Raw genomic sequence first — 15,530 nt, forward strand, 5'->3', positions numbered from 1 at the left:
ATGTAGAGTTACAACTTTCCAAACAGCTAACATATGAGCTGAGTTCAGTCATTAGAGCTGTTGGTTTGGACCACATACAATGCATTCAGTGAATGAATGAATGCATTGATATTATTTTAAATTGGAGAATTTCTCATATAAATGTATGTGTGTAGGTTCTCTTTGACAAACTGGTCTTCTTGGACCCTCAATGGCAAAATCAATATAAATGGTATGTGGGCTGCCCTGGGCATTCATTTCCAGTGGGTCACTGTCACCGCTCCACTGGCTGCACTAGTTTCTGAAGTGCCCCTGTTTATGTATAAGTATGTTGTGTCTACTGCACACTAATGAAATAAAACCAGTTATAAAACATTTGCACACAAAGTCACAGCATATATGTAGGAGCCTTTATCAACTCAGGATTTTAACAGTGCAAAGCACAAGGTAGAGACTGGATCTATGTCAAGGACCGTGTTTCTCTATTTCTAAGTCACAAAAAAAAGTACTTCTCCAGGAACGGATATTATTGGAGCAAATCCACCATTTATATGCCTAGCATTCGTAACTAATATAATTCTTTAATTCAATTCAACATTGACCAAAGGAGAAAAAGTCAACAGAGAACATTGAACAAAACAAGCCAAATGAAGTCCACTTATCTACCATCCATTCATCCATCTATACACCACCCATCTATTTATCCACCTCCTTATCCATCTATAGCTCACCCAACCCCCCACCCATTCATTTACCTACTTATCCACCCATCCATCCAACCACCCATCCACCCATCCTTACATTCAAACACCAACTACCCACCAATCTATCCACGTATCTATCTACCTTCCTGTTGGTGATAGCTCAAGCTAAGAACTGTTTCTGATGTTTTCTGCCCTTCTTGATTCTCAGAACACTGGGTTTCTGGGGGACAGAGCCTACATGAGACACTTCTTGTGTACTGATATAAGGTCACATTTACTTCTGGGAGGCTCTGTCTAACACCTGAACATAGAAAGATAAGTTCCCTGAAGACTTGCTCATACAACATGTCTCATTAATTTCTATTTTTCTGAACTTGTAACCCTTAATTTCCTGGTTAACTGTAACCTGTAAGTTCTTTGTGTTCTGTGAATTCAATGATCCTTAACACGTTGCTTTTTTTACAGTATACCTGAATTGAGCTTTGCTAATAAAAGCCTTGGGCTAGAGGACGAAACCTCAGTTTCTCTGAGCCCTGAGATTCCCAGCCTTCCCCTTATTCAAAATTATTTCATTTAGATTAGATTATCAGTCTTCAACTTGTAGGCTATCCAACTTTATCTGGTATGCACATGGCTATCCATTTACCCAATTATTCATTCATTCATTCATTCACCTATCCTTCCATTCATCCATCCACAATCCACCTACCCACCCATCAATCCATAACTCTTTCATCCAACCATCCATTCACCTACCTGACCACCCACTTATTTATCCATTTCCCATTCATCTATCCATCCACCCCCATCCATTTATCTATAACCCACTCATCCATTCATCTATCTACCCACCCATCCATCTACTCACCCCACATTTACTTACCCACCCATCAACTCATTCATCTACTCACCCACCATCTACCCATTCATTCATCCATCCACTTACCCACCCATCCATATCCACCCATATCCCACCCACCCATATCCATAAAGATGCTCTCCCAAGCACCTAAACTCCTCCATACTTCCTTGTTTTGAAGTTATCCCCCAATTCACCAACTGCTTTGAGTGCCCACTCTGTTCTAAGCACTGTGTAATGTGAACTGAGTCCATGGCAGTGAACAGAATAGATAGGGTCTCTTTTGTTGCTTATCCAAATGCATAATCCCACAAATAATTTATTTATACTGCAGTGTGATAAAGAAAAGTATGAAATGCTATGAAAGCATCTACTAGAGACTGCCTACTCTAATGGAAGAGATTCAAAACAGGTTTCCATAGAGGACATGGAAGGAATTAGAACCCACAGATCACCACCATCGTTTTCCAAACTCTAGTCAGCTTCTTTGTTTGTCTAGGTGACAAACAATAGGTGGATTAATAACAACACTCAGACTCTGGATTCATCACATTCTCAGGTGTTTAGTGATTGCTTTTACATAGATCAGCTATTTAACTCTCAAGCCAAGATGATTTAAAAACTGGTGCTATGATTATCCCCATTTTGTGGAGGAGGGAGCAAGCAGATGCATCCAGAAGTTAATTCCTTACCAAAGTCAAAATAAAATCCAAATATGCCCTTCTTGTTTTGACTTTCTTTTGAAGGAGCCATTCCTTCTGAAGAGGTGGACTTAAGTGGGAAATTGCTATGTATTAAACACCATACACACACACACGCACATACCACATATATATATACACCACACACGCACACACACATACACCCTGCCACACACACATGCACATATACATGTATACATACACACACCACACACCACACACATACACATACACATATCCCACACACACTACATACTCCCCCATACACATACACAAACCACACACGCACTCACACATACACATACGCACACACAGTGCACACATGCACACACACACACACACACACACACACACTCCAAAGCAGCTTTCTCCAAAAGAATAAATACCAATATATATCTGACCAGTTTAAAAGTATTGAGTCAATCCAGCAAGAACAAGAGCAGTACTCCCATAAAGCCTTTCTGTTAAGGACAAATACAAGTTAGACTACATGGTGCAGTATCCAACTTAGAAAGCAATTTTCAAGAACTGAGTCTCTCCACTTCATGTTACAAAATAATGAACACATGGGCACCCCAGAATGCTTATCCAACATAGCTTGCCATGTTAGTGTTTAAAATAGGCGAACATGTGCTGAGACATATAAAGAAATGTAACTATACAGATGATTTCTTCCCTGTTTAGCTCAACATTGATCATTTGCTGTAAACACTTTGAAGTAAAAGGAGTCAAAGGAATTTGACTTTTCAGAAGAAATTACACACCAAAACATCACTGTGGAGAGGTGAGAAAAAGAAAAGGCAAAAGACTTTCTAGAAGAAGGAAAAACTTACAGGCTGGTAACCTTGGCTGAGAACATCTTTTCAGAATGAGGCATTTACATATGTAAGAAAGATCACTTTTTTATGCCTTTGATTTGTGCAAAAGGAGAACACTTTCTCTTTATCCAAATGTAAGGAAGATCCTCTCTCAGATTAATATTAGAGGCAAAAATAATTTCTTCTTAGGTTTCCCTTCATTGCAAAGAACTCATGGATTTTCTTAACCCTTTGACAGTCACACCTTTGTGAGTTCAGCTACCTGGGAAGATTTATAACCCTTAAATTCCCTGCCAAGTAGGGGGAACAGGACGCCCTCAGGAAGCTCAGAAAACCTTTCTTCTCTCCTGGAATAACAGCAAAACGTCCATGAAGCTAGTTTCCTTTTTGCCTTTCATACTTAGAAAGCCTGGACCTGTTAACATGAAATGACATACACACATGTTCCGCTAAATATAATGAGCATTTGTCTTGTTTAAAAAGTAAAAGCTACAGCCAACGAAGAATCCCTTCTTGTATTGCTTTGCTTGGTCATTTCGTGTCGTTCTTTCATATCACAAGGGTGAGGAGAAAAAATTTTCAAGTACTGTGACTCTTTGTGATAGAACAATATTTCTGAAGTGTATTTAATTACAAACAGGCTTGAGCTTTCAAAAGAACAGGTTGTGTAGACAAGTAAGTCCATAGGCCGCTTTACTCAGAATCAGGAAAGAGTGTTGGCACTGGAAGAGGAATGACCCAAGTTCAAATTCCTGTATGTGAAACAATATCACGCTAATGATGCATTAAATAGTTATTATAGTAACACAATTACAGCACGGTTTGAGTATGTAAAAAAGTTTCTGAAGTTCCTCACACATGCTGAGTGAAGGAGGAGTTGTAGCTAAAATGGGGATCATTGTTGAAGTCTGTGAAAACTTCCATCTCATTCATTCTATGAGTATTTACCAAGACCCTACTAGGGCAGGATGCTCTTCTTGGTAATGAGGATACCTACAGCAAACGAAAAAAAAAAAAAACAAGCACCCCCCCCTTTTCTCTTGTTCTATTATGGAAAAACATAGCAAAGAAATATCAAGGAGGGATGCCTTCTCTGAAGCAGGAAAAAATGGTGGGATAGAGGTGAGAGGTAGGAAGAGTACATAAAGAAAGGTTTTACCTTCTTTCAAGGGAGTAGTGAAACCATGAAAGAACTTTGGACTAGGATGAAAGGCCTTTAGGAGATAAGGTCTTTAAGTGTACCCTCCTTAGTAAGGGCTAAATTTTATTCAGAACACATACTGAAGAGTAAGATAAGTCCAGAGAAATGAGAAGAACTAAGAAATTAAGAAACTGTAAAGAGACTCCTTAAACTCTGTTTGAAGGCCCTATCTATTGTTTCATTCAAAAGAAGGAAAGAGTGTTGGCACTGGAAGTAGAATGACCCAAGTTCAAATTCTGTATCAACCTATTCTATGCTAGCTGTATGACCAACTATAGCAAGGTGCCTTGTCACTGAGTGAGCTTCAGATTCAACAAGTGGAAACCTACACCTACCTCGGAAATTAGCATGAGGGTTAAATTCAAAGACATCTACAAAATTAGCTTGATGTTTGGCACATGCTAAGCAATCAATAGATATGATTGATTGGTTGATAACAACACAATAACTAATAACTTTAAAAACAAAGCTAAGGAGTCTTTATGGTTGATAACACAATAACTAATGGTTGATAACAACACAATAACTAATACCTTTAAAAACAAAGTTAAGAAGTCTTTTGATTTTCTCTAAATGCCCCTTGTTTTTTCAGATGAAGTAACCTGATTATTGTAAAATGTTTTCTTTAGGCTGGTAACTGGTACCTGTCATGTTATAGATTGGTCTGATAACCAATTTAATTTTTAAAGTAATAGAATCTATTTACGACTCCTCAGATAAGCAGAGGAAGGAAAAATTCTACTAGACACTAATGTAACTCATTCAGTTATTGGGTGCTAGATTTCCCCAAGTTAGAACTCATATACAATCATGAGAAAGAAGATATCTGGGTACCAAGTGGGTGGATTTCTATGTATGTCTGAATGACTGCATTCTGAAAACAAACATAAAAATAGACTTTAACTTCGCTTCATGGGTTAGCTGACTGTTAAATCTAGAAAACATATTTAAATGTTGACTTGAAATATATTTCAGTCATACCCTATGCAGAAACACAAGAGAATAATTTAAACTTTGTTTGAAGACAATGTGTAGAAGATATGATTAGATATTTGGTGACCAAAGGCTCAGCCAGAGAAGCTTAAGCCAGGAATGTAGACAGAACACAACAAACAGACACAGGGCTACCGGGGCAGACAGAGTTCCCAAGATGCTTCCCTGCCATCTGATCCATGGAGTGACAGGTGTTCTTGGAAATAGGATCTAAGGTTTGCTTAGACTGTGTTCTCTGTCAAAATAGGAATAAAGAGCTGGAAAATCACCACTGCACTGACATTTCCCATTAACCTCTGGCATGGAATAACATGCTTTTATCTCCACACAACTGCTGCTCAGCCTGAAACCTGCCTCTTATCTTCATTTGCAGACTAGGAAATAACCCTGGCCTCTGAAAATGCACCAGCAGCAAACATTGCTGCAACCTGAAGCTCACTGGTGACTGAGACACCCTCAGTGCTCACAGGAGAGGGCTGCAGGCACATGTTTATCTTCATGCACACATCACACAGCCTAAATTCCAGCCAGTATTTATGCCATTTTGAAAATCTGATCGGGGTTCAATACTAATCAGGCTTAGGGAGTCAGGGAATAAGGAGTAACGAGTTAGGGAGAAACTGTTGCATGCCCAGTCCACCCTCTGTCTCAGTTGGAATCTAAGTGTGTTTGTGATGGGAGTGATAAGCCAGCAGGAGCATGTAAAGAAGAGGTGGATATTAGAGGACCATGCACAGTCCTTTGTTAGTGATAGTCATCCCAAACTTATGCAGACTTTTCTACTTGCTTGTGTATTAATAACCAATCTCAGTGCAGTCACATAATCATAATCACGTATTTTATATGATGGCACAGTATAACTGTATACTCTTGCTCCTGCGGGGAGTGCAAACCCAAAACAACTTTATACATGGGAATTTTAATACCATTAATTCCAGACAAAATTTTGACCCACATGACATGGTTCTAGAAATCATATAGCCCATAAAGGAAAATGTTATCTCAAAAAAGCAGATGCAAAGCCTTAAAATGTCAAGTGGATTTAGAGAAAAAAAGCTGTACTTCTAAATGGCAACAGGTGGCCTTTGCTTTTCATGCCCATCTTGAGAGAGAAGATCACAAAAGAGAGCACAGTGGACCTGCCAAGGTGATGATGGATCATGAGGCATGTGGTGAGAACGAGGTCTCACATAACGATGTTTGAAGTCACAACATTGCTAAAGGTTACAAGAATTTGTTTTCTGTGATACACAGTGGTTTGGAACCATTTTATAAGGAAAGTAAGTGCTCGTTGTGTCTTGTCAACTATGGTCCTACTTTATGATTACAAAAAATGTGGGTTCTGAATGGAAGCATCAAGAATATCATGAGTAAAGAAAATAGAGATGGTAGGATATGAATGACCAAGAAATGTTTAAGTCAAATAATGCCTTTTCTATAGTGTTTTTTTTCTGTAAGCGTATCCAACATTTTAAGAAAATTTGAGCCTATTCACACTTCAATAGATACACAAGTAATCTACTGAGCAGTAATCTAAACCTGACATCCAGAAAGAAACTCACCATTAGTTCTGTGCACAAGCCACTATCTTGTTGATCTTTATTGACTGTGGTTTAAATTGTTTAAATCTACCCGGTTTTCATAAGCTGGATATTCTATTCCTGGAGCATCTTTCGCTCCTAAAATAGGGAACTTTGGGAAGGAGAAATTCTACCAAGGCCTCTAACCCATCTTCCTACCAAAACAACATTTTTGTTTATATATATTTTATAGTACTTTGTAATTTCACTTTATATGCATAAAGCAAACAGCCTTCCATTGCCTAAGACCATTCACTGTTTAACAGATTTCTTATACTTTAAATTTACAGTGAACTAAGTTTATCTTATAATTTCTTTTTACTGTTACTCAAAAACACTCATTTTTGTCCCCAGATAAAGTTTGCATGTTTAGAGAGAGAGAGAAAGAGAGAGAGAGAGAGAGAGAGAGAGAGAGAGAGAGAGAGAGAAACTGAAAATGCTAATTCTGCTGTAGAATTATACGTGCATAAAGCACTTTATACCCTGAGTTTGTTGGTTTACTGTGCCTTAATGTTTTCAATGCCCTTTTATGACTCCTTTATGTCCACATGTCATGAGTCACCCCACTGTGTCCTTCAGTTATTGATTCGCACAACTGGCTAAACTCAGGATGAATGAATCACGGGCATTCTAAAAGAACTGTATCTGTTACACTCACAGGACAGGCAGGAATAACTTCTTTCCTCCCTAAAACTCCTAAAGGAGTTATTTATCCAATTATTCAGTTCAGTGATTTTTAATGAATGTTTTATGACTATTTTATTTCAAAATTAAATCTTTTATACAGTTAATCTATTAAAATGAATTCACAATTTAGGCTAAATCATGCCTATATTTTGATATCTGTTGTATTCTTACCTTTTTCATTAATGATGACTTCAGTAATTAATAAATTTCAGGTGATAAAACCATCAACTACAGTTGAAGGATACAATGATCTTTTCTTTGGGGGCCACAAAGATTGCTCAAAATTCTAAGACTTTAAAGAGAATGTTTTTGTAACACTTTCAAGTTCAAGGATAAAGAAGTGTGAAGGGACTGACTTTGTGTGTGTGTGTGTGTGTGTGTGTTTTTAATAAAATATATTTTTTTCAATTAGAAGAAGCATTTCATTACAACAGCATTAACCTATTCAATAACATTTTTCTGAGCTAGGTTACATCTCTTTTGAATAGGCTAGTCCTCTGTCCTACATGTTACAGGGAATTTAAAGGCAATATGTCTACTATAATCTATGGCTTTAGAAATTGTCATAACTTTTACATTTCTCCTTTCTTTTGCATTACTTCATAAGTATGTTCTTAAAAAATTTTATTTATTATTTTTATTTTAGGTGTATGTGTATTGCCTGCATGTATGTAAGTGCACCTATGCCCACAGAGGTCAGAAAAGGACATCAGATTCCCTGGAACTGAAATTATGGATGGTTGTTAGCCATCATGTGGGTGCTGGGAACAAAACCTGGGTCCTTTGCAAGAGTAGCTGGTGTTCTTAACCACTGAGCCATCTACCCAGCCCCGTAAGTATGTTTTATAAGGACTATTTTATTCCTAGCAATAAAATGTGTATGAATCTATGGCAGAATACAAAACATTAAGAAAAAGAATGAATGACATTTAATTGCCATTTGTTCAAATACGCTGCCACTTCTAAGCTCTTTTTCTGAGAGAATACATTTCACTCTCACAAAAATCTCTATAGTTTTATCACTTGGATCCTCATTTTACAAAATTATAGATAGGTTTTAATCTTTCTTTATTACTGGGATGGGCTACTTCTGTTCAAACTACTTTCTTAAAATGAATTGCATATTAATTAGCTTATAAACTAGTGAGGTTTCATAAGGCTTCTTCTTATGTCTTTAGTTTTGGTTAGCACCTTCCATCCCTCCTTTCCCCCACCCCCTATCCCATCCCAACATAAATATTTAGCTCCCAGTGTTCTCCTCACTTCTTGTCGTATACATGTTCTACTCTCCCTCTCTGATTATCTTTTACTTGGATTGCAAGATCAGAGGTTCTCAAGCAGTTTCTCCACTCATACTTCACTTTGGTTGTCTTCCCCAGGCCCCTCATTTCTCTGTCCCCATCACTCCATGGCATGCTTGAACCTCTCTAACCCTAGTATTTCCCCCTCTCTGCTTTCACTTTACCTATTATTCTTTTATCCTCCCACCCTCTGTGTATCTCCTCCCCATACCAGTGGCCCATTTCTAGTATCATAGCTTGCACATGTACTCCATATTAAACACACAAAGGATGTAAAGTGAGGACCCTCATATGACAGAGAATATGTGGTATTTTAAATATAAATTTAAATAAGTTTAACTAATTCCATCTGACTAAGAATAGTAAACCCAGGATCTGACTCGGGAACATGTGTTCCTAACCCACACACTTTCCTGCATGTCCCAATTGATTTGATGCCATCTATCTTTGCATTGTTTCCTCTCTCAGCCTTGGTTGGTCACTAAGAAGCAAACACTAGGTAGCAATTATCTGAGTTGTGGGCCTTCAAATTTTGCACAGAACAAGTGCTGCTGAGACTAGAAGACCATTTCAAAATTGCTCTGCTAATTTTGTAACTCCTCCCTTTACGATTCCTAACAAGTCGAATCATATTTCACTCCAACTGAAATTAAATAACATCTCAAAGGAATTCCCCTTTCTGAGATCAAAGTAGAAGTCTGTACTTTTGAGTAAAGTCAAAGTAGTGTTCAAAAGAGTGGTGGGCAGATAGATTTGTTGCACCGACATTCACCTTGGAGAGGATTAAAACATCAATAAAAATCAAACAAGAGTCAAACCTCTGACATCAATTCTTTACCATATCTACCCTTTCAGGCAGGCTTTCTATCAACCCATTTTGCTTTAACAGAACATTACAAATTTGTAAATTGATGGTGGAAAGAAATTTATTTGGTTGATAGCTCTGGATGTCTGTCTGTAAGCCCAAGAACATAGAACCAGCATCTACCAAGGGCCTTTCTATGTCAGTCCATGGCGAGACAGTAGCAAGAGCATTAAAGCTAGCAAGAGGTCAAACATGCAGCCTCATTCCCTACTACAGATAGCGTTATCTGAGAGTGGAATTCACATGATTTAGACATTTTCCAGCACTGTTGTGTTAAAATTAAGTTTCCAACATAGGCTGTTTGGGGGACTTATCCAGACCATATAAGCCTTCATTCATAGACTCAACCTTCAACAATCTAACATCCATAGATCCCTCCTATCCCTGAATTCTTACAGTTTATATGCCACACTTATATCTGTGGCCATCATAAAACACTAGTAGATATAAAAGGTTCTGTGCATTTGCCTGTAGTGAACATCTCTCTAGGTTTCTTGTACATAGATTGCTTATGACTATGGGGTTCTATAATAAGAAACTCATGAAATCATCTAATGAACAGAACTCTTGTAAAGAGAAATACTCAGGGATAGCAAGATGGAGATGGCTCAGTAGTTAAGAGCACTTGCTGTTTTTGCAGAGGATGGGGTTCAGTTCCCAGCACCCACATGACAGCTAGCAACCATCTGTAAACTATAGTTCCTGGGGATCCAATGACCTCTTCTGGCCTCCACAGGCATTGCAATATAGGTACAATTGTATCCATGCAAGCACAACACTTATACATAAATAATAACAATAATAATAATAACAACCCATGATGATGGAGCCTACCCTTAATCCCAGTACTCTGTAGGCAGAGGCAGGTGGATCTCCATGAGCTCAAGGTCAGCAGACTGTTCTAAAAAGCAAGTTCCATGCCAGCTGGGGCTACAAGGAAACCCTGTCTCAAAATAAAAACTAAAATACTAAATAAATGATTTTTTATAAGAAAAACAAACTCTAAGGGAGTTTAAATAGCACATATTAGATCACAAGAGTAACAAAGGAATAGGTTAAGCCTTAGTATCTAAAAGTTTTGTCCCCTGATCTTGAGCCCTTAACTTTAAGCAGAGTTTTTCAGCTGAAGTAAAGTGATACAGAAATACCTGACTATTTCCATAGCCACTTGCTCAAGTTAGTTATGAGATAGGGATCTGAAAAATAATACAGCTATCCATAATACTTAATAATTACTATAACTATTTACCAAAGAGTGAGACTCAGATATGTTGGATGTCAAATTTCAGCCAGAAGCACCAGGGCAGTATATCAGACCTACTCAAACCACAAATGCCAAGGATCAAAAAATGATATATGGACACTTCAAAACAGGTTGTTTATTTCTCCTTTGGTTGTCAATTTACTGAAAACTTGTCATCCCAATTCATTTCTTGATAATTTCATTACTGGCAATAAAGCTATTATTTACAAAGAGAGGTGGTTACATGTAATGCCATGCTCTAATCATGCCTCTCATTCCACTGAATTCTCATAGAGGAGGTGGAATGGTCAACGCAACATTTCTACTAGGTCTGCCCAAATCCAGAAGCTTCTCCTTTGATCTTGTACTCAGATAGCCTGATGGGAATCTCTAAGCTACTAAAATAGGAAAGAGACTTACACATATAGCTTACAGGAATGTTAGCAAAATACTTGAAATTCTCCTATAATCCATTTTGTTATGATGATCAGCAATTATCTGAACAAGCCACTGCCAATGAGTGTTATTTAATAGATCAATACTAAACTGGAGAGAAGTCTGTAAGACAGTGCCACAGAGTTCTATCTGGGGTTGAATGCACTTGATTGCTTTGATCAATACATCAGATTAAAATGTAGAATGAGTCTATCGGTGGGGGGGCTTTACAACACATACATGTAGGAAAGAAAGCAATACAATGGTCAATGAAATGACATTCAAAACTATATCCACAAGCAAAAATGCTGGGCTAAAACTAAGCAAGACAGATTTAAGATAAAAGTAGTTCGTACACCTAAGCTCAAACAAACAACAACAATAACAACAACAACAACAACAAAAACAACCCTAAACAATGCACAAGAGAAGTCCAGGGTGGTGACTACATCTTTAGTTTTCAAACAATTATTAATGACTTTTATCTCAGTATTGTCCAAGTTACCAATCTAGACATAAAATACTTGTGGTGCCAAAGCAAAAGATAAGGCTGCATGTGGACATAGGTGGAACCAGATTATGGGCTGTAAATCTGCCTTGAAACAAACAAATATGAGAATCCATTTCTGGCATGCCACACAAAAGGAGCCACAACACACAAAGGAAATAGACATAGGACAATGGTCATGACAGAAACAAGTCTTTAGGGTGGTGCTGGTAGATTTAGAGCAGAATTATTTAGGCAGAACTCTTGGGCAATTAGAATAGCCATGAGATGCCATAAACAATATCTAAAATGATGACTGTGGACCTGTTAAAATATAGCTTTATTACAGACACTGATATTTGAATTTCATATCATTTCTATATTTTTAAAATATTTTTTTTATTTTATGTGTATGCATATATTGCCTATATGTGTGCCTATATGTGTCACACAATGTTCACAGAGTACAGAAGAGGATATCGGTTCCCCTGGAATTGGAGTTATGGATGGTTGTGAGTCACCATGTGGTGCTAGGACTTAAACCCAGTTCCCTTTGCAAGAGCAGCCAGTACTCTTAACTAATGAGCCATCTCTCCAGTCCCATAATCTCTATCTATTAAAAAGTCTTCTTTTGATTTTTTAAAAGAATTTTAAATAAATGTAAAAGAGTGTCTCTGTTCCTCCTCAATGGACAAACAGCCACATCTTCTCACATAGTGCTAGCCATGTTCTTGAGAAAAGATGGCAAAGATCGGGATTTGGTCACTTGGGGCACCTGGTCACCAGGGTTGTTTTCTACTCATTAGAATGATATCACCACCACCAATTATTCCTTCACTGACCTCAGCTACATGGTCTACATGCTACAGTGTGCTTCTATTCGTGGAAACTCCATGGTACAGTGAAGACTGAGAACAGGAAGTCTGTCATCCATGAGGAAGCCATATATACCACATTTCAGAAGGAAGAAACTGCCAGAAGCAAATATGGAGATGCTGTTGAGGGGTATGTTGTGAAGTCCACCAGTGTCTTCATTACCATGAAGAAGACTTGGGCCCACAAGAAGGGTAGAACCCAAAATGTCATCACCTATGCCCCTTCTGCTGATGCTCCCATGCCTGTGATGGACATGAACCATGAGAAGTACAACTCAATTAAGATCTTCAGCAGTGCCTCCTGCACCACCAACTGCTTAGCCCTGCTGGCCAAGAGCATCCAAGTCATCATGGAGAAACTCATGACCACAGTCCATGCCATCATTATCACCAAGAAGACTGTGGACACCCCTTCTGGAAACGTGATGACCACAAGGCTACACAGAATATCACACCTATATCCAAAGCTGTGGGAAAGGTCATCCTGGAGCTGAACTAATGCAGCCTTCACAAGTGTAACCCTAAGGTGTCCATCATAGATCTGATCTACCTCTTTGAAAAAGTTACCAAATGCATCCTGGGATACACTAAGGACCATATTGTCTCCTGCACTTTTAGCAGTGATACTCATTCTTCTACTTTTGATGCTAGGCCTGTCATTGCACTCAGTGACTGCTTTTCAGTTTAATTTCCTGGTTCGACAAGAAGCTCATGGTCTTCATGGCCTCTGAGGAAGAAGAGTCCCTTGGCCATCCACGCCAGCAAGAACATAAAAGAGAGGCACCCTTGACTGCTGGGGAGTCCATACCCAGCTCAACCACCCAACACACTGAGATTCTCCATTTCTCACAGTTTCCATCCCAGACTTGATGAAAGGGGACTGGTGAGGGGTCTAGGGAAGTCCTCCATTGTCTAATACCATCAGTAAAGTTCACTGAACCCAGTCAAAAAGTTGCAAAAGACATTCTTACAAGCAGTACATACAGGCAACAGGTTTTAGTTTACAAATTCCGGCGATGGATCATAATTGAGTTAATTAATTAGTTAGTTAATTAAAGTAATTTATTCAATATTTAAGGAAACAGAGATAGATAAAAACCAGAAGGTAGATTTCAAGAGAAGAGCAAATTCTATGAAAATTCTGTGACAATCCAGCTATTTTAGAATAAATCTAGGGTAAAACTAAACTATTTTTAAAGCTTTTTTAAAGCAACACAGAAAATTTTCACAATGAAGCAATAAATGTAAGCTAAGAACTGACCCAAGGAAATATGGAACTAGTCTCATTGAAAGAAAGGAATTACATCATTCCAGAGTTGAAGAGTGTTGAGACCTGCTAAGAACACCCTCATGATAGCCTGGGTTCCCAATTACATTATTTTAGACTGTAATACAAAACTTATTTGTCTCAGAAAAAAAAGTTTAAAAAATACAAATTAAACTCTCTTCCAAAACACTTTGGTTGACCGTAAGGTTAATTTTTATTTTCAATTCCAATTCATTTGACTGCTTTAATTTCATTCTTGTGTTTAAGAATGAAACGAAATTGCTGCAGAAATGGCAGTGTTTCCCTTGTTGAAGGAGAACTAGGAGAGCAAAGCTAATGGGCTTCCTTATTAGATGCGTGCTTCACATGGAAAATAAAAAGATGTCCTCCTGAGTTCCTATGAATTAGGTACTGCAATTAAACTCTTAAATTCTAACACATACTGATTTTACATCATGCATTATGTTTATAATTATGGTGTGCAGTTTTCTACTTTCTTTTTTATTTTATTTTATTTTATGTATATGAGTGTTTTGTCTGAATTTATGTAAGTATGCCACATGCATACAATGCTCAACGACAAAAGATGGTTTTGGATCCCTAGAACTGGAGTTACAGATGGTCATTAGCTGCCATGTGGATTCTAGGAACTGAACCCAGATCCTCTGCAAGAGCAGTTAGCACATTTAGCCACTGAGTCATCTCTCCAGTCCCTAGTTTACTAACTGAACAATGTTGATGCCAAATCTAGGGCAACAGTGACAGCCTGGTTGTGTATTACAGTGCAGAGTTTTCCATTATCCTTTTTACAATAAAAGACAATGAATTTCATCTCATCTCCTCTGCAGGTTCTTAAAAGCAGAGCCTCATCTGATCACATGGCAATATGAAGACACAGCTCATCAATAGCAAATGTAAAGTGGATTTTCTTGCCTTTCTAAACAAGAGTGACCTAAACTTTTCTGGTCCTCCCAGGACCCAAACTTCTTTATGAATAAAGTTTAGAGTTTCAGGAGGAAAGTTTAAAAGATTGGAGAGGATATAATCTTGGCATTCAAGATGCTCACAACCTATTACAGAGAGAAAAACAAGAAACAGACAATTAAAATTTAATGTAATAAGATAAAAATAGGTAATATTTATAAGGGCATTTATTTCCTTCCTGATTCTCTTCTAAATATATAATGTGCTTTTACACATTGATCCTCACATTAAACTATAAGAGGAAAGGCTATTTCAAATCTCCATTTCACAATGAAGAAATAGGTGCACAGCAAGTTGAGCTCCCTCAGAAGAAGAGCACAAGAAATTGGCTGGGCTACAGTTTGAAGCCAGAGTCTGCCTCAGAAATCCACACCCTTCACTGTTAAACCGCATTGTCTTCCCAATGGAATATGGATGAAGAGAGGAAAGCAGAGATGTTGCAGAAGCTCAAAGGCAAAGTGAGCATCCAGCGCTGTGCATTAGGAAGGGTTACCTGAAGTGCAAGCAATACCCATGCCAACCCTGGAAATAAAGCAAATCTACAGCAAATT

General features: G+C 38.0%; 1 pseudogene; it reads left to right on the forward strand.

Annotated features, from left to right (window-relative positions):
* Positions 1 to 13,227, forward strand: part of LOC103751198 — a 14,515-nt pseudogene extending 1,288 nt beyond the window's left edge.
* Positions 13,228 to 15,530: the final 2,303 nt, after the last annotated feature.

This window comes from Nannospalax galili, unplaced genomic scaffold, assembly GCF_000622305.1.
Source record: "Nannospalax galili isolate Female #2095 unplaced genomic scaffold, S.galili_v1.0 scaffold846, whole genome shotgun sequence".
Lineage (NCBI taxonomy): Eukaryota > Metazoa > Chordata > Mammalia > Rodentia > Spalacidae > Nannospalax > Nannospalax galili.